This window comes from Aquila chrysaetos, assembly GCF_900496995.4.
Source record: "Aquila chrysaetos chrysaetos chromosome W unlocalized genomic scaffold, bAquChr1.4 W_unloc_2, whole genome shotgun sequence".
Taxonomy (NCBI): domain Eukaryota; kingdom Metazoa; phylum Chordata; class Aves; order Accipitriformes; family Accipitridae; genus Aquila; species Aquila chrysaetos.
Genome location: NW_024470322.1, coordinates 1,022,081 through 1,041,070, shown reverse-complemented (window position 1 = coordinate 1,041,070; position 18,990 = coordinate 1,022,081). Strand labels below are relative to the sequence as shown.

Below are 18,990 nucleotides of genomic sequence, written 5' to 3'. Positions count from 1 at the left end.
AATAGTTAAAATAGCTCTATTAATACAAGTCTCATTTTTGTCACTTCAAAGAAAGCCCCCAGGCATTCATGTGCCTGTATATCATAAAGTTCTAGTCATTACTGTTTGGATGATGTAAAATTGTGCAGTCATTTCTCCACTCTAAATATTACTACAGTACATACTTCCTGATCTGCAGCACTACTACTTTATGTAGTGACAAACTAACTCAGCTACAAAGGAACTCACTTGATTGAACTCAAGTATCTGCACAGACATGCCAGAAAAGCTCGTGTTCCTTTCAAATAACTACATTGGTGTCTTCATCATAAAGTTATCACAGGTAAAGTCTATCCCATCAACTATATGGACAGTCTCAGAAGCCAAATTTTTATATAAACTGATTGATGGGAACAGATGGGAAGATGTTCCTGTTCAAGGTTTCAGTCCTGGCCACTTTTTACTTCTACATAGCATTATGTGGAGCAATAGGACTCTGATCTCAAGTGCTCATTCAATATTCCTGGAGGGCCAGAGCTTAAGTTTTGAAGCCATTTTAAAGTAAGCTATAGTCTATGTAATGAAGCAAGGCAAGTTAAGCATGCTGTCTAAACCAGAGTCATTATTCAAACTAAGAGGTCTGAAAAAATGCATGGAAAAAATATTGTACTTTTGTTAGATGAGATTTAACTCAGAGTAAGAAGTTCAATTTCAGTATTTGTAGAAAAGGTGTTTCATACTTTACCTGGATTAGGAAGAGAGGTTTATATGGAACCATAAGGAAAAAATTATGTGATACTGAAAAAGGTAGGTTCAATGCTCAGTAAAAATTGAACATCGTAGCTTGTGGGGGAAAAAAACACAGATCTTTACAATTACATTCTGCCAGTATTTTATTTTGTGTAGGACCTACTGCTACTGTGGCAGCTCTAACAAATCAGAACTGAAATATCACACAAAACAGGCATCAAGATTTTATACTTCTGTTAGCTAAAGTTTAAAAATTAGAGTTCAAAAGATGTTGTGCTTAATTCTGGCTGACTTTATTGGAATGCTAAGATTTGCAGGTAAAACAGGTAAGAAATATTAACACTAGCATTGCTAGTGTTAATACATGTATTAAATAATCTATCTGTCTTTAGAAAATAAACAATTACTGCTGTAGTTGATATTCATTGCTATTGCCTTATGATGCATCTGGAATAAAAAGGTTTGCATCCTGTTCTGTGCAGGGGGGAGTTGAGAGAGAGGGTGCAGGGTTCACCTAGATCTCAATAAAAAAGGCCTGATGACAAATGGCTTAATAAAATAGCTGTTTTAATAAGACAGAATTAAAAGAGGAATATAGATAGTGAGTAAATCTTACATGCCTTCAGACACTGGGAACCACAGTTCATGCAGCATCAGCTCAACCCTGGATGGATTTTCCCAGGGCATGCTGGGCAGATCCTGTCTGTGGAGAGAAGTTCCTCCTTTTTCATCATTCAAGCTATTATATGATTTTTCTTACAAGAAAACAATTCTGTTCATCATTTCTACTGTCAAACAGAAAGGATGTTCATATAAGAACTTCTTGCTGCGTCTTTTGATAAAGGCAAGGCCACGCAAGTGGCATAATCACTGGCACCAAGTGGGAGCTGCCTGCAGTCTCCTCTGTTGCAATGAGCTGGCTAAACTTATCCTGCAGCCAAGGAATCTGTGCAGCACAACACAGGCCTGAAAGCCATGCTGTACGTGCAGCTCAGCACAGCACAGGGTTGGGCCTACTAAGGTTAACTGTTATGTGGATCACTAACTCTTTGATGTACAGTGGTGTCCTGGTCAGGATCACTACATTCCACCCCTTGAGCCACATACAGCTTACCTTTCCCAAAAATCTTATAAATTACAGATTATATTAGTAATATACAGGCTTCTCAAGCCCTAAGTACAAGGCCCAATAGAGAATACATGGCTTGTTCAAGATAACTAACTCATTGAATACAATGTCTTCTGCAAGGGTCCCAATGCACATACCACTTTGAAAACTATGTTAATATTTAAAGTTTTAGCACAAAGAAGATAAAAGCATGGATTTGAGGCAACCTTAACATCAACTACTATGGAAAATGAGCATTGAACCAACTCATTTTTCTTCCACCTAATATACTGATTGTATTTACATTAACTAAGCAGGGATTCTGTTAATAAATACAGAGATTACCAGAAATATATACAGTATATAAATCACCTAAGCTTGTCTAGGGGTGAAAAAGCCATCCTGGTAGACTGAATCAGTCAGGTGAATCCAGACAGTTGGAAGCAATATTATGAAGATGCTCTCTTCTGTTCAGAATAGACTTCTACCAGTGGGTAAGTACAAACCAGATGTTGATCTCCATATTTGTCATCAATGCATGCCATTGCAGGCCAAAACTTGCTTTCAGATTTCACAAATGGCTAAGCACAAAAAAAATATTTGACTAATTATTTTAAATTTTATATCACTCTCTGATCAAGCAAATCTGTGTAACCAGTATAACAGACATGCAAAGAATTAAAAAGCCATATAGCCATTTCTTCAGTGTTTGTCAGTCATACATCTTAGATCTATTAGGAATCTTTGAAAGTTAGCAAGCGTGTGGAATAGGGATGATGCAATCAAAACACTTAATTTAGTTTTAACCAAAAAAATTGTAACCATGTCCTACAGCAAAGGCTTATAAAGATACAGTTGTTATAGTTTAAAAAGCATGTTCCTCATTAACTGGCTAAAAGACGGGAACCAAGGAATAGGAGAAAATGGTTACCAAGTTCTGCAACTCTTTCAAACAGAGATCAGCAATAAAATTGTGGTGGGTTGACCTTGGCTGGATGCCAGGTGCCCACCAAAGCCACTCTATCACTCCCCCTCCTCAGCTGGACAGGGGAGAGAAAATATAACGAAAGGCTTGTGGGTTGCCATAAGGACAGGGAGAGATCACTCATCAATTATCATCATGGGCAAAACAGACTTGACTTGGGGAAAAATTAATTTATTACCAGACAAATTGGACTAGGGTACTGAGAAAAATAAAAGCAAATCTTAAAACACCTTCCCCCACCCCTCCCTTCTTCCCGGGCTTAACTTCACCCAGGAGGGACATTCTTTAAGAAGGAAATCTTAATGGCTCAGGACCAGGCTATTCCCATGTGCCGCAAGATGAACCGCCGAGGAAGACAACCGGCCTGGCTGAACAGGGAGCTTTTGCTAGGACTCAGGAAAAAAAAGGAGAGTTTATCATCTCTGGAAGAAAGGGCAGGCAACTCTGGAGGAGTACAGGGATCTTGTTAGGTCATGCAGAGAGGAAATTAGAAAGGCAAAAGCTCAGCTAGAACTCAATCTGGCCACTATTGTAAGGGACAACAAAAAATGTTTTTACAAATATGTTAACAATAAAAAGAGAGCCAAGGAGAATATCTATCCTTTAATGGATACAGAAGGGAACATTGCCACCAGAGATGAGGAAAAGGCTGAGGTACTTAATGCCTTCTTTGCCTCAGTCCTTAATAGTGAGACCAGTTATCCTCAGGGTACTCTGCCCCCTGAGCTGGAAGGCAAGGACGGAGAGCAAAATATACCCCCCATAATCCAGGAGGAAATAGTTAGTGACCTACTACGCCATCTGGACACTCACAAATCTATGGGACCAGATGGGATCCATCCAAGAGTACTGAGGGAGCTGGTGGAGGTGCTTGCCAAGCCACTCTCCATCATTTATCAGCAGTCTTGGTCAACAGGGGAGGTCCCAGAGGACTGGAGGCTTGCCAATGTGATGCCCATTTACAAGAAGGGTCGGAGGGAGGATCCGGGGAACTACAGGCCTGTCAGATTGACCTCGGTACTGGGGAAGATTATGGAACAGTTTGTCTTGAGTGCGCTCACACAGCATGTGCAGGACAACCAGGGGATCAGGCCCAGCCAGCATGGGTTCATGAAAGGCAGATCCTGCTTGACCAACCTGATCTCCTTCTATGACCAGGTGACCCGCCTAGTGGATGAGGAGAAGGCTGTGGATGTTGTTTACCTGGACTTCAGTAAGGCCTTTGACACTGTCTCTCACGGCATACTCCTTGAGAAGCTGGCAGCTCATGGCTTAGACAAGTGTACTCTTTGCTGGGTGAAAAACTGGCTGGATGGACAAGCCCAGAGGGTTGTGGTGAATGGAGTCAAATCCAGTTGGTGGCGGGTCACGAGTGGTGTTCCCCAGGGCTCGGTGTTGGGGCCAGTTCTCTTTAATATCTTTATCAATGATCTGGACGAGGAGATTGAGTGCACCCTCAGTAAGTCTGCCAACGATACCAAGTTGGGAGGGAGGGTTGATCTGCTCAAGGGTCGGAAGACTCTACAGAGGGATCTGGACAGGCTGGATCAATGGGCCGAGGCCAATTGTATGAGGTTCAACAAGGCCAAGTGCCGGGTCCTGCACTTGGGTCACAACAACCCCATGCAACGCTACAGGTTTGGGGAAGAGTGGCTGGAAAGCTGCCCGGCAGAAAAAGACTTTGGGGTGCTGGTCGACAGCCGGCTGAATATGAGCCAGCAGTGTGCCCAGGTAGCCAAGAAGGCCAACTGCATCCTGGCCTGCATCAGAAATAGTGTGGCCAGCAGGAGCAGGGAGGTGATCATCCCCCTGTACTTGGCACTGGTGAGGCCGCACCTCAAGTACTGTGTTCAGTTTTGGGCCCCTCACTACAGGAAAGACATTGAGGTGCTGGAGCATGTCCAGAGAAGGGCAACCAAGTTGGTGAGGGGCCTGGAGCACAAGTCTTATGAGAAGTGGCTGAGGGAACTGGGGTTGTTTAGTCTGGAGAAGAGGAGGCTGAGGGGAGACCTTATCGCTGTCTACAACTACCTGAAAGGAGGTTGTAGTGAGGTGGGTGCTGGTCTCTTCTGTCAGGTGGCTGGTGATAGGACGAGAGGAAATGGCCTCAAGTTGCAGCAGGGGAGGTTTAGATTGGATATTAGGAGAAATGTCTTCACCGAAAGGGTTGTCAGGCATTGGAACAGGCTGCCCAGAGAAATGGTTGAGTCACCATCCCTGGAGGTATTCAAAAAGCACATAGACAAGGCACTCCAGAACATGGTTTAGTGGGCATGGTTGATGGTTGGACTCAATGATCTTGAAGGTCTTTTCCAACCTAAATGATTATATGATTCTATGATTCTACTTAAGGGAAAGATGTGGTTCATTTTTGAACTGTTTAAAGTTGTTCTATTGACAGTAATACTTCAAGCTTTCTGTAGAAAAGTATGTTTATAAAAGCTTTAAATTTTCTTGCATTTCAGATTGCCTTCATTTTGCAGTTCTCTGCCAAAAAACAGAGCAAAGCTGCAAATACCCATTATTTCTGTATAGATGATGAACTTGTATATGAGAAGTACAGACTTATTAGTAACATTAATGAGGAAACACTCTAATTGAATTTGTTTTTAAATATAGCTGAGGGAAACATACTATTCCTGTCATAGAACTAATTATACAAGTCCTCTCAGACTGGTCTGCCATGGTTTATAACTTTTAGAATGGTTTCTTGGCTTCACATCAGAATTTCTTAAACATCTTTTCAAAGCAGCTTTCATTATACTTAGTCTTGTAGGAAGACATTGGAATATGTTGCAACAATATATATTCCAAAATGCACATTGGACTATTGAGCTGAAGGAGATGTCTTTAATTGCTCAGGTGATAGGTGGAGTGTCTAAACTCAGCAGAATAAGAGAAAATGGCAAAATTAAAGCTTTTATGAGCCAAGAATGAATATATTATTTCCCCTGTAGTGAACAGCATATGCCTTTGTATGTGATCTGGAATGCTACTAATACTTGAAATGTTTTTGAAAGTACTAATGAATCTTTACTGTCTATTTTCACTTATTTCTAGCAGTACTGCTAATTGTATCTTTATTTCATTGAGGTGTCTTACTATAGAGTGTACTAGGAACACTACATGTATATAGATGAACTCATTTCCAAAATATTTGTGATATACTATTACTTGCTAAAAATCAAGCTTTTGGGTTGTTCTTAAAATAGTGTTTCTAAACTGGTGTCAGAGTGATATATTACTGAGAACTTTCCAAACCTTGAGTATTTCAGCTAGATTTTGAGTGGTGTTGTCTGGAAAAAAAAGGGAAAATTTTTAGTCCCTGTTTAAAGACGACAAAACTGTTTCCTCTAGCAAAATAGTATGTATGCAAGAAGGCATTATTGTGTTTAGAATTATGCACAGATATATTATTACTCCTTGCTTGGTGCATCTGATTTTAAAAAAAGAAAGCATTTACAGAGTGTATGTATAAACATTTTCCCCCTTTTCTCCTACTAGCTTCTGCGCAGACTTTGGACCACTCAATCTGGCAATGGTCTACAGATACTCTTTAAAGAACAGTAGCAAATGGCCAAAAAGTTTTTTGTTTAAGTGCTTTCTTGGGTTCCTAATAAAGCTAAGTTTTGAATGTGCATGTGTTGTGGTTTAGGCCCAGCCGGCAACTAAGCACCACACGGCCGCTCACTCAGTCCTCCCCCCGTGTTGGGATGGGGAGGAGAAAATACAATGAAAGGTTCGTGGGTCAAGACAAGGACAGGGAGGGATCACTCGCCAATTATGGTCATGGGCAAAACAGACTCGACTTGGGGGGAAAAAAAATTTAATTTCTTACCAATCAAATCAGAGTAGGATAATGAGAAATAAACCCAAAGCTTAAAACACATTCCCCCACCTCTCCCTTCTTCCCAGGCTCAACTTTGCTCCAGATTTCTCTACCTCCTCCCCCCCCAGCAGCACAGGGGGATGAGAAATGGGGGTTGTGGTCAGTTCATCACATGTTGTCTCTGCCGCTCCTTCCTCCTCAGGGGGGGAGGACTCCTCACACTCTTCCCCTGCTCCACTGTGGGGTCCCTCCCACAGGAGACAGTCCTTCATGAACTTCTCCAACGTGAGTCCTTCCCACGGGCTGCAGTTCTTCATGAACTGCTCCGGCGTGGGCTTCCCACGGAGGCACGGCCTTCTTTGGGCGCAGCCACCTGCTCTGGCGTGGGGTCCTCCCCGGGCTGCAGGTGGATATCTGCTCCACTGTGGACCTCCATGGGCTGCAGGGGGACAGCCTGCCTCACCATGGTCTTCCCCATGGGCTGCAGGGTGTCGTGGTTTAACCCCAGCCAGCAACTAAGCACCATGCAGCCGCTCACACACTCCCCCACCACCCAGTGGGATGGGGGAGAAAATCGGGAAAAAAAAAAAGCAAAACCCACGGGTTGAGATAAGAACAGTTTAATAGAACAGAAAAGAAGAAACTAAAAACTAATAATGATAATGATAACACTAATAAAATGACAACAGCAATAATGAAAGGATTAGAATGTACAAATGATGCGCAGTGCAATTGCTCACCACCCGCCAACCAGCACCCAGCTAGTCCCCCAGCGGCAATTCCCCGCCCCCACTTCCCAGTTCCTATACTAGATGGGACATCACATGGTATGGAATACCCTGTTGGCCAGTTTGGATCAGCTGCCCTGGCTGTGTCCTGTGCCAACTTCTTGTGCCCCTGCAGCTTTCTCGCTGCCTGGGCTTGAGAAGCTGAAAAATCCTTGACTTTAGACTAAACACTACTTAGCAACAACTGAAAACATCAGTGTTATCAACATTCTTCACATACTGAACTCAAAACATAGCACCGTACCAGCTACTAGGAAGACAGTTAACTCTATCCCAGCTGAAACTAGGACACAGGGGAATCTCTTTTCCGGCACCTGGAGCACCTACTCCCCCTCCCTCTTCACTGACCTTGGTGTCTGCAGAGTTGTTTCTCTCACATCCCACTCCTCTCTCCACTGCAGGTTCTCCAGCAGGTTTTTTTCCCTTCTTAAAATGAATGACTGCAAGTTAGCTGACCTCTAACAGAAGTTGAGGTACAAAACCTGTTAGGCAGATAAAAAAAGCTTATTAGCATTAAAGCAAACCACAATTTGCCTCTTCAAAATTGCTTAGATCTTAAAACCACCACTGAACTGTAACAATTGGGAAGTATGCAGAATATTATAGCTTAACAGAGTTGTTTTGGTTTTGGTTTTTTTTTGGGGGGGGGGGCATTCCTTGATACCTGTCAGTGGTACTAGTTTGCATAATTCAGATTCTCTTTGTCCCTGTGGCATTATGAACAGATTTGCCTGAGACAAGATTCTCTGATTTTTGCTTACAGGATGCTCTGAAGCGACACAAGTCTATATTATAATCCTTTTGAATATGTTGGGTTTGATATCAGAGGTATGTTAAGATTGATGAGAACCTACTACTGCCAATGATTTGGGGTTTATTTGTCTTGAGTGCACTGAATATTAATTAAGCAAGTAACAGTGCTATTTAAATAGTGATATTTTATGTTAGCTTAGCAGTTGATCATTCAAAGTGTACAGTTTCAAGCACACTGAAATTTGTTTTAAGGGCATGTGTATTGGTTTTGCTGGCAAGGTTTTGGTAGCGGGGGGGGGTTACAGGGGTGGCTTCTGTAAGAAGTTGCTGGAAGTTTCCCCTGTGTTCGAGAGAGAGCCAATACCAGCCGGCTCGAAGATGGACCTGCCGCCGGCCAAGGCCGAGCCAATCAGCGATAGTGGTAACGCCTCTGTGATAACATTTTTAAGAAGGAAAAAAAAGTTGGGACGGGCAGATTCGGCAGCCGGAGAGAGGAGTGAGAACATGTAAGAGAAACAACTCTGCGGACACCAAGGTCAGTGAAGAAGGAGGGGGAGGAGATGCTCCAGGCGCCGGAGCAGAGATTCCCCTGCGGCCCGTGGTGAAGACCATGGTGAGGCAGGCTGTCCCCCTGCAGTTCATGGAGGTCCACGGTGGAGCAGATATGCACCTGTAGCCCGTGGAGGACCCCACGCCGGAGCAGGTGGGTTTCCCGATGGAGGCTGTGACCCCGTGGGAACCCCGCGCTGGAGCAGGCTCCTGGCAGGACCTGCGGATCTGTGGAGAGAGGAGCCCACGGAGCAGGTTTTCTGGCAGGACTTGTGACCCCGTGGGGGACCCACACTGGAGCAGTCTGTGCCTGAAGGACTGCACACCGTGGAAAGGACCCATGCTGGAGCAGTTCGTGAAGAACTGCAGCCCGTGGGAAGGGCCCACGTTGGAGAAGTTCGTGGAGGACTGTCTCCCGTGGGTGGGACCCCACGTTGGAGCAGGGAAGAGTGTGATGAGTCCTCCCCCTGAGGAGGATGAAGCGGCAGAAAACAACGTGTGATGAACTGACCGTAAACCCCATCCCCGTCCCCCTGTGCCGCTGGGGGGGGTTGGTAAAGAAGCCGGGAGTGAAGTTGTGCCTGGGAAGAAGGGAGGGGTGGAGGGAAGGTGTTCTGAGATTCGGTTTTATTTCTCATTACCCTACTCTGGTTGATTTGTAATAAAGTGAGTTAATTTCCCTAAGTTGAGTCTGTTTTGCCCGTGACGGTAAGTGATGAGTGATATCTCTCCTGTCCTTATCTCGACCCACAAGCTCTTTGTTATATTTTCTCTCCCCTGTCCAGCTGAGGAGGGGGAGTGATAGAACGGCTTTGGTGGGCACCTGGCAATCAGCCAGGGTCAACCCATCACAGTCTTTTTGGTGGAGAATGCGGGCAGTGTGAGGAATTCGAGATAAGGATAGTAACTGAGAGAGGTTACGGGCAAAACATGGACTGAACGCAGCTAGAGAGTTAAGAGCTGCATGACGAGTGGGGAATTTTATCGTTGTAATTGTGGTGAAGGGACGAGGGGTGGATTGTGTGTAAATTGCTCACCTTTTGTCGGTTTTGTGATGATATTATTCTGATTTCGGTGTGGGAATTCTTTTTGTTGATGTGAGTGAAGATTTTGTGTGATGAATGTAGATTTTAATGATAGTTCTTAAAAATGTGATTCACAGAGGCGAGGGGTGGAATGTATTGGTTTTGCTGGCAAGGTTTTGGTAGCGGGGGGGGGGTTACAGGGGTGGCTTCTGTAAGAAGTTGCTGGAAGTTTCCCCTGTGTTCGAGAGAGAGCCAATACCAGCCGGCTCGAAGATGGACCTGCCGCCGGCCAAGGCCGAGCCAATCAGCGATAGTGGTAACGCCTCTGTGATAACATTTTTAAGAAGGAAAAAAAAGTTGGGACGGGCAGATTCGGCAGCCGGAGAGAGGAGTGAGAACATGTAAGAGAAACAACTCTGCGGACACCAAGGTCAGTGAAGAAGGAGGGGGAGGAGATGCTCCAGGCGCCGGAGCAGAGATTCCCCTGCGGCCCGTGGCGAAGACCATGGTGAGGCAGGCTGTCCCCCTGCAGTCCATGGAGGTCCACGGTGGAGCAGATATCCACCTGTAGCCCGTGGAGGACCCCACGCCGGAGCAGGTGGGTTTCCCGAAGGAGGCTGTGACCCCGTGGGAACCCTGCGCTGGAGCAGGTTCCTGGCAGGACCTGCGGATCTGTGGAGAGAGGAGCCCACGGAGCAGGTTTTCTGGCAGGACTTGTGACCCCGTGGGGGACCCACGCTGGAGCAGTCTGTGCCTGAAGGACTGCACACCGTGGAAAGGACCCATGCTGGAGCAGTTCGTGAAGAGCTGCAGCCCGTGGGAAGGGCCCACGTTGGAGAAGTTCGTGGAGGACTGTCTCCCGTGGGTGGGACCCCACGTTGGAGCAGGGAAGAGTGTGATGAGTCCTCCCCCTGAGGAGGATGAAGCGGCAGAAAAACAACGTGTGATGAACTGACCGTAAACCCCATCCCCGTCCCCCTGTGCCGCTGGGGGGGGTTGGTAAAGAAGCCGGGAGTGAAGTTGTGCCCGGGAAGAAGGGAGGGGTGGAGGGAAGGTGTTCTGAGATTCGGTTTTATTTCTCATTACCCTACTCTGGTTGATTTGTAATAAAGTGAGTTAATTTCCCTAAGTTGAGTCTGTTTTGCCCGTGACGGTAAGTGATGAGTGATATCTCTCCTGTCCTTATCTCGACCCACAAGCTCTTTGTTATATTTTCTCTCCCCTGTCCAGCTGAGGAGGGGGAGTGATAGAACGGCTTTGGTGGGCACCTGGCAATCAGCCAGGGTCAACCCATCACAGCATGTTAGGGGATAGGTTTTGCTGCCACCACAGATGTCAGTGTCCTTTCTATTGGCAGTGCCATTCCACCCCCTAAGATAATTAGAGAAGGTATATTCCAAGCACTGAGGTGAAATTTTAAGAAGTTATTTCTGATAAGGTTAAGAAATATTTTCAGAATATTTTAATTTAAACCTATGTTTTCCAGTGCTTCTGGTCCAGTCATATTTTAGAAACAACTATTAATAGGAAACTAATTTATGTAGAGTCAGGGTTTCTTTAATAATAAAGTCTAAATTCTATTTTCAAAACTAGTTAAGACTTTAACATGTCTGATGTTCTTGAGAATGCCACTTTGTATTTATTTTGCATAATTGCATAGCTCTTGCATAGGGCTAAGATGTCAGAAATGTTGAATACATATAAGGAGAAAAAGAAAATTAGTGTAATTTGCATCAAATATGATTTAGACTGGATACTGGGAAAAATACTGGGACAATCTAGCTAGGGATGCAATAGACTCTTCTGAAGCTATTGAGGGGTTAATCTACAGTATATTTGGTCCTCTGAGTACAGGTGGCTGGCAGTAGGAGAATTGAGCCTTACATTCCTCTGATTTAACAAAAGAAAGCACAAGAAGTCCAAACTGAAAAATTATAATCTTGTTGTTCATTTCTCAATGCAGTCATTTTCATTGTTAAGGAAGAAAATAATTCATTATACTGGATTTGATCAGAAAAAACAAACGAATGCCACATTTCTCATAGGCTTTTACACAGTATTTTTTAAATTTTTACCATTACATCAACTTGCTAAATATGTTCATTCTTTTATATTCAAATTTTAAAATAGCAGGATAGAAACAAATTCCCCCCCTTGAATAATCTTCCTACTAATATATTTTACAATAAGGTGCCACATTCTAAGACAGTTTTAAAAGTCTAGCATGTATGTGGAGGGGGTTGTTTGATTTGTTTGGGAGTTTTTTTCCTCCATTGTAATCTATGCTCCTAAGAAATAAGAGCACCACTGGAAGAAAAAATCTTTATGCATATCTTCATTTAGAAAAAAAATGACTGCTTCTTGATATTTTTCCTCCCACTCTCTCTATTTTGGGGGGATTTTTTAATATAGAGAAATGTTATCTTGCACAAAGTACAGGATATCATTTGCCACTGCATACACTTTGAAATATACCTTTACTTCTCCAGCTTCTTCTTTTCTAATGTAAGGTGATCTTTTCAGCTAACCTAGGAGGAGGAGCGAGATCATGTGGCAGGCTTAGAGCCAATATAAAACTTGGGAATATACAGGGTAACTGAAAATGTACTGGGTCAGGGCCTTGACCGTGGAGGGTGAAAATGACTGGCTTTACATCACAACTAACTCTAAAAGAATCAGTGTTTGGTACACAAAAGTATAGCCAAGGAATAAAATGCTGAATGCTTAAGAAGGAAAGATCTGATGTACTATATTCATTTTGTGCTTTGACTTGTACTACACCTTCATTGTAACTATCTCTTGCTCTTGTTCACTTACTTACTAATAAAATGATTAAATGAATTGAGAACCTATGCTTTTTTCATGTTGGAGATTTGAGGGGTCAGAGTTCATGTAGCTTTAGGTCATTCCTTTTTATCAGCTGCAAGGTTATATAGTACTTGCTGTGATGCTGGCAATCTCCTTCTTGCTTCTTTACAATATGAAGGAGGTACCCAGACATTTTCTCTTGTCCATTTCCTAGAGTACTTCTTATATAGAATTTTACTTCGAAATGTGTCACTCATTTGGTATTTGAAACACACAGAAGCTTTAGGAACGTTACTGTTGACCCTTGCATTCTTAAATCATATGGAAACTGGCAACATGGGTTGCTTAACTTGTTTTCAGTTAAGGCATTATATTAACAAAAAAGCTGCAGCTTTTAGGAAAACTACTTCTTCAAAGTGACTTGTTCATATTATAGGCCCAGAAAGCAAAGGTGGACTGGTTTCAGTTATTAGCCATTATTTGGAGGGAAGTTGTTCTTTTTTTTTCTGAATATGCATAGTATTACTGTGCAGCACAGCATCTGGCCTTCTGAGCAGCATCCATGATACAGAAAATTAACTAACAGCAAAATAATCTGATTTGAAAACACTATGGCTGGCTATTTAAAAATAAACAAAAAACCTAACTTAAATCTTGCTTGTGATCATTCAGTAGCCCTGCCATGTTGCAGTAACAATATACAGTTGGAGGGAATGCTTGGATAGACTTGCATAAATGCATAAGATCTCAGATTAATATGTATAGTTTTGTGAGAGACTGAAAGAGTTAATGCCTCAAACATTGTGGTGGGGCAAGTTCTGCTTAACTACGAACTCTGCATAACAGCTAATCCTGCATAGCAAGGAACCACAGGTGAGGAGAGGCAGATCTTCGCAGATTGGCAACAGGACCGGGAGGATGTGCTGGAGGGTGCACAGCTCCATGTTCTGATAATGCTGTTCTGATATGCTGAGCAGGGCAGCTCACCATGCATGGCCAAAGATCATGTCTGCAGGGAAGGGGAAGTTACTCCCCAAACCACCCCCAAGCCCAAAGGCTCACAAACTGCGTGTGACACCTAATTAGCCCAATGAGTTCGAGTACCCACCCAAAGAAGGGACAAGGATGATAAAAGGACACAAACTGATGCGCCATGCATGCAAGCCCACTGGAATTGGACCCCTCGGCTGACTGAACCAACGCTGGACCCAGGACCAGTGAAATCTTTCTCTCTTCCTTTTTCTCTCTCTGTCTTGCTCTCTCTTTCCTTTTCCTTTTCCACAATCCCTACACCTCATCCCTTTAAGACATAAAACCGTTGACCAAGTCTGGGACTAGGAGTGGATCCAGCCACCCCTAGGCTTTTCTCTGTGAAGGAGTCTGGAAAGCAAGGGGGTCTGCTCTGAACCTCGTGACTCAGTGGGAGGGCTCTCCTTATTGTCTTCCCTGAACTGATGTATATGGTTACCACGGGTTACACGGTTTACAGAAGTAGTCTTATGCCAATTCCTGTTGAGAGAAACCCTGCCACCTACTGTTATGCCTCCCCAGTTCAATTTGCTTCTGTCATGAATAAAATCTTTAACTGATCGTTTGGTGTCTTTTCACCTTAATTTAGCCTGAGGGAATTTCGAATTCAACACGACTCCCTGGTCTGTCCAGTCTGGGTCGTGACAAGTTTATGATGACACAAAACAGAATAATTAAAAATGGAGGCCATTGGACAGAGTAATAGGCAGTTTTTGCTTCAGAGAACTGCAGTGTAGGAGACAGGAGATGCAGAGTACGGAAAGGATGCTAACACACTTCCGGCTGAACTGTGAAGAGTGATTATATCTGACTAGCCAATGCATGTGGGAGGACTAGTTTCAGCCATTTGGTGTATGGCAGAAAGAGGCTAGTCAAAACCATAGATAATTCTCATGAGTCCAAAGATCTATGCTTAGGTTATTGCATTGTACAGGCTGAATCTTTTGGTAGTTTCCCTTAAAGAACCCATGGCAAAGTGAAGCACTGAGTATTAGTTTCCTCCTTGAACAGGAGGGGTCTCTTGCATCGTCAAAAGTCCTAGATGATGAGGTAGCTCTAGCTAGATCCTAATTTTCTTTCCAGTTCAACAAACTTTGGCTTTGGTACTGCTTTTTCTATAAAGTAGGGTATAATTTCTTCCCAGATTGATATGGGAGGCATTCTAGTGAAGGAAGATTACCAAAGAAAGATTGCCTCAAGGCTTACTTTTTTTTCCCCCATACCCCTTGATCTTTCATGAAGAGGCAGGCTTAATTACAGCAGTTGTTGCTAAAGTGTTCATACATATGCATCTAATGTTTCCACTTTCTATAGGGAGAATTGGGTTGTTTTTCATGTGGTAAGGAACAGCATAGGGATCTGTTCAGGATGCATGATAAATGTATGCCTATAGTCATATTTCCTGATTGAAAGGAAATATATTGAGGCTTTTTTGTATTTTAAACATATGTAGGCTTAAGCATTCTAGCTACTACTTCATTTCAGAATGCTAAAAGCTTTGCTTTCTGCTGAAGAAGGATCTATCCAGCTGTTGGTCAAAATTTTGAGAAACTTTTCTGTAAGTTTAGTTTAACAGACCATAGTCCTGCTGGTAATGCACTGTTTGAACTGAAGATCATAATTTAATTTCTGATATCTTACTGTGTAAGTGGTAGGTTGTCACTATATTTTGTCTTCTGTGGGTTGAATGGTTTTTGTTTTCTTTCTTTTAGCTTCATGGTGGGTTCCTGCTTCAGCTTTACCATAGGCTGAGGAAATGTAGGGCAGTGTGTCAGACTGGAGAAGAGGAATTCAAGTGGGAAGAGCAAGAAACTAGAAACGGGAGGTAGCCTCCACAGTTACCCATGAAATAGTGCTTGTATGTGTGTGTTGTAAGACCTTCAATAACTTAAGTATAATTTTGGATGAAAGATGCTCTGTCACTGCAGATTTTTTTAAGATACTTTTAGGAATAACAGACTGCCAGCTTACAGGAATAACACAAATAGAGTGAGTGTGTGTTGTTAGGAAAATCTCATTCCCTAACTGTTGTACCAATTAGTCTTTATAGTATGAAATTGTTTTAACTTTCTTAAGATATACATATATATAGTTTACATTGTATACTGCATAGTCATGGTAAGCATGAGTAAAAGACTCCAGCTCATTGCAAGGAAGAGAAGGACAGCCCCCATCCTGAAGAATAAAGGATACCCCTGGACTACCAAGATAACACCAGCATCCTAGCCCCTCTAACACCTCTGTGAAACCTTCCTGTTATCTGGCATCATATATAAGTAACTATAGCAAGACTGACTCCAGGGACATCTAGATCAAGAAAGAAGCAGATGGATGATGACACCATAGAACTATAGTTACTTTGCAAAACAGTAGTATGTGTGTGTTAAGTAGTGATTGGTCAAATCGTGTTGTATCTGAACACTTGAAAGGTATAAGAACCATGTGTAAAACCGCATTTGGGGTGCCCCAATTTGAATGGAACACCTCATGCACATGAATAAAGGAATTACTCTTGTAATTCTATACTTTCCATCCTAGCCTCTTTCTTTGGTTGGCACGGACCAGTAGTGAAATTTTTGTGACAGCATCTGTTTTGTTGGTTGTTCTGTTCTCTCTTTTTTTTTTTTTTTTAATGTAATCATGCTTTAGCATGTAACTTAATTTGTAATGAAGCATATATAACTATTTCTCCTCTGGAACCCATGGGTCTAAGAGTAAGCATTCAATATTTTTTATGCTAGCAACTTTCAAGTTTGTCATTTTAAAGGCTGTTTGATCTTAAAGTTGTATTTCATGCAGTCTTAAATAGAATGTTATGTAACTTCTGCTTAAAGGAATTGGGATATATTGGCAGTATTTATCATTTGACCTTTTTTGTTTAAATATGTGTGAGAGTGTGTGTGTGTGTATATATATACATTAAAAAAATGGGGATGTGCCTCATTCTGACTACTAAAGCCATTATGAAAGTCTTCATTAACAGTGGGCATGTATAAGAACAGCTGTTAGTGTTATGGTTTACAAGCAAAGTCTGATCCCAGTCTTTTTCTTCACAGTTGGTGTGTTTTAATGGTCTTCCCCCTTCCCCCCCCCCCCCCTTCATCTAACTTCTCTTTCTTTCCTCTTTAGTGGAGGTAGTTTCTGAAGGGGCCATCCAGGCTACGCACTCCTTTCTGCCCCCTCCTGCATCTGCTGCTTCCTTCCAGGTGTACTTTGATGTTCCAGCACAGCCTAAGTCAAGCTACAGGGCTCTTCAAAAGAACATGGCCTTAAAGATGAAGAACAAAGATTCAAATAAATTGTTATATATGTAGTTTTATAGTAAAATATGAATTTTTAGAGTAAATCTTAACAGTTTAGATCTTAACCCCTTTATTGTTCATCTTCCATTATAATACTGTATTTTATTTATTTGTTCATTTTTACAGATAATATAATGCATAATGGAAATAATATTCTTCTGCGTTGATTAGGATAAATTTGACATATTCAACCACACAAAGGGCAGCCAGAATTCAGTGTGTTGGGGTTGAATGTTTACACTTCATTTGGGGTAGGAAGAAGGGGGCAGGGGCAATGACTTTGTTCTTCACCATTTAAAGATAACATACTTTTTCTTTGGAAGCTATCTGTTAAGGCCTCACTAACTCTGCCAATGCAGCAGCAATCTTCTGAGTTGATCTCTACTGTGGCTTCTCTTGATTTTCACCAGGACTTGGCTGTGGGTGAGGAAAGTCTGCTTCTCCCATCGTTGTTCCTTACATATTAAGAAAGAAAACATACCCTCTGTGCCCTGCCTACCCAATTCCCAAGTTCCCCCTTTCCCCTTCACTGCATTAACTTAGTAACTGTGTTTCTTTTCTCAGGCTTGGCACTAATTATGTAGGCAACCCTCTGTGGGTACTGCCCCATGAACTGCTGTAATTCAGGTCACATTCTCCACAACTCATCTCTGTACTTTGTCTATTTTCTCTCACCTTCTTTCTTCAGGGTAAGCAGTGTTTCCTTCATCGGTTCTGATCCATACTATTGGTTTTGCCTTTTCAAGTTGTTAGTGTCCTTCCTAGTTGTGGCCTAATGTTGGGTGGAAGTTGTAGAAGCAATTAGCACTGATCTGAGTAATGTTGAACTGCTCTGTTCTTACAGTGACTTTTGCAGAATTATCTTTGGCTAAGCAGTGGGAAAGTAGGTAAACCCACCTGTTTAGTGGTCCAAGCTGAGTTAGCACTAAGTGGGTATGGTGGGTTAACTTTGGCTGGCTGCCAGACACCCACTCAGCCACTTTCTCACACCCCTCCTCAACAGGACAGGAGAAAATAAGATGAAAAAGCTTGTGGGGTGAGATAAAGACTGGGACATCACTTACCAATTACCATCACAAGCAAAACAGACTCAACTTCGGGAAAATTAATTTAATTTATTGCCAGTTAAAAATAGAGTAGGATGGTGAGAAACAAAGACAAAAACTAAAACACCTTCTTCTGAGGCTCAACTTTACTCCTTCATTCCTGACTCTTCTACCACCTCCCCACCCCCAAACAGCACAGGGGGCAATGGGGTGGTTGTGGTCAGTTGTCACGACCCGGGCTGGACAGACCAGGGAGGGGTCGTGTTGAATTCGGAATTCCCTCGGGCTAAATTAAGGTGAAAAGACACCAAATGATCCGTTAAACATTTTATTCATGGCAGAAGCAAACTGAACTTGGAAGGCGTTAACAGTAGGTGGTGGGGTTTCTCACAACAGGAATTGGCATGGAACTACCTCAGTAAACCATGTAACCCAGGGTAACCACATATATCAATTCAGGGAATAAGGAGATCCCTCCCGTTGAGTCACGAGGTTCAGAGCAGACCCCCTTGCTTTCCAGACTCCTTCACAGAGAAAAGCCTAGGGGTGGCTGGATCCACTCCTAGTCCCAGACTTGGTCAACGGTTTTATGTCTTGAAATGGATGAGGTGTAGGGATTGTGGAAAAGGAAAGAGAAAGAGAGAGCAAGACAGAGAGAGAAAAAGGAAAAGAGAAAGATTTCACCGGTCCTGGGTCCAGCGTTGGTCCAGTCAGCCTAGGGGTCCAGTTCCGGTGGGCGCGCACACATGTGGGGCTTCAGTTTGTGTCCTTTTATCATCTCCTTGCCACTCCTTCGGGCAGGCACTCGAACTCATTGGACTAATTAGGTGTCATACGAGGTTTGTGCTTTCAGAACCTTCAGGAAATGAGTTGGTGGGCTTGGGGGTCGTTTGGGGAGTAACTTCTCCTTCCCTGGAGACATGACCATTGTTTGATCTTTGGCCATGCATGGTGAGTTGCCCTGCTCAGCGTATCAGAACACGGAGTTGTGCACCCTCCAGCATGCCCTCCCCCTACAGTTGTTGATGTCCTGTGCTGA

The 18,990-nt window shown here is 43.1% G+C and overlaps 1 long non-coding RNA gene across 1 annotated transcript; it reads left to right on the top strand.

Moving 5' to 3' along the window:
• Positions 1 to 5,106: 5,106 nt before the first annotated feature.
• On the top strand, positions 5,107 to 12,611 carry LOC121232985. The gene is made up of 2 exons (XR_005931791.1): positions 5,107 to 5,379; positions 11,730 to 12,611. It is a non-coding gene; the product is annotated as an uncharacterized LOC121232985 (long non-coding RNA).
• Positions 12,612 to 18,990: the final 6,379 nt, after the last annotated feature.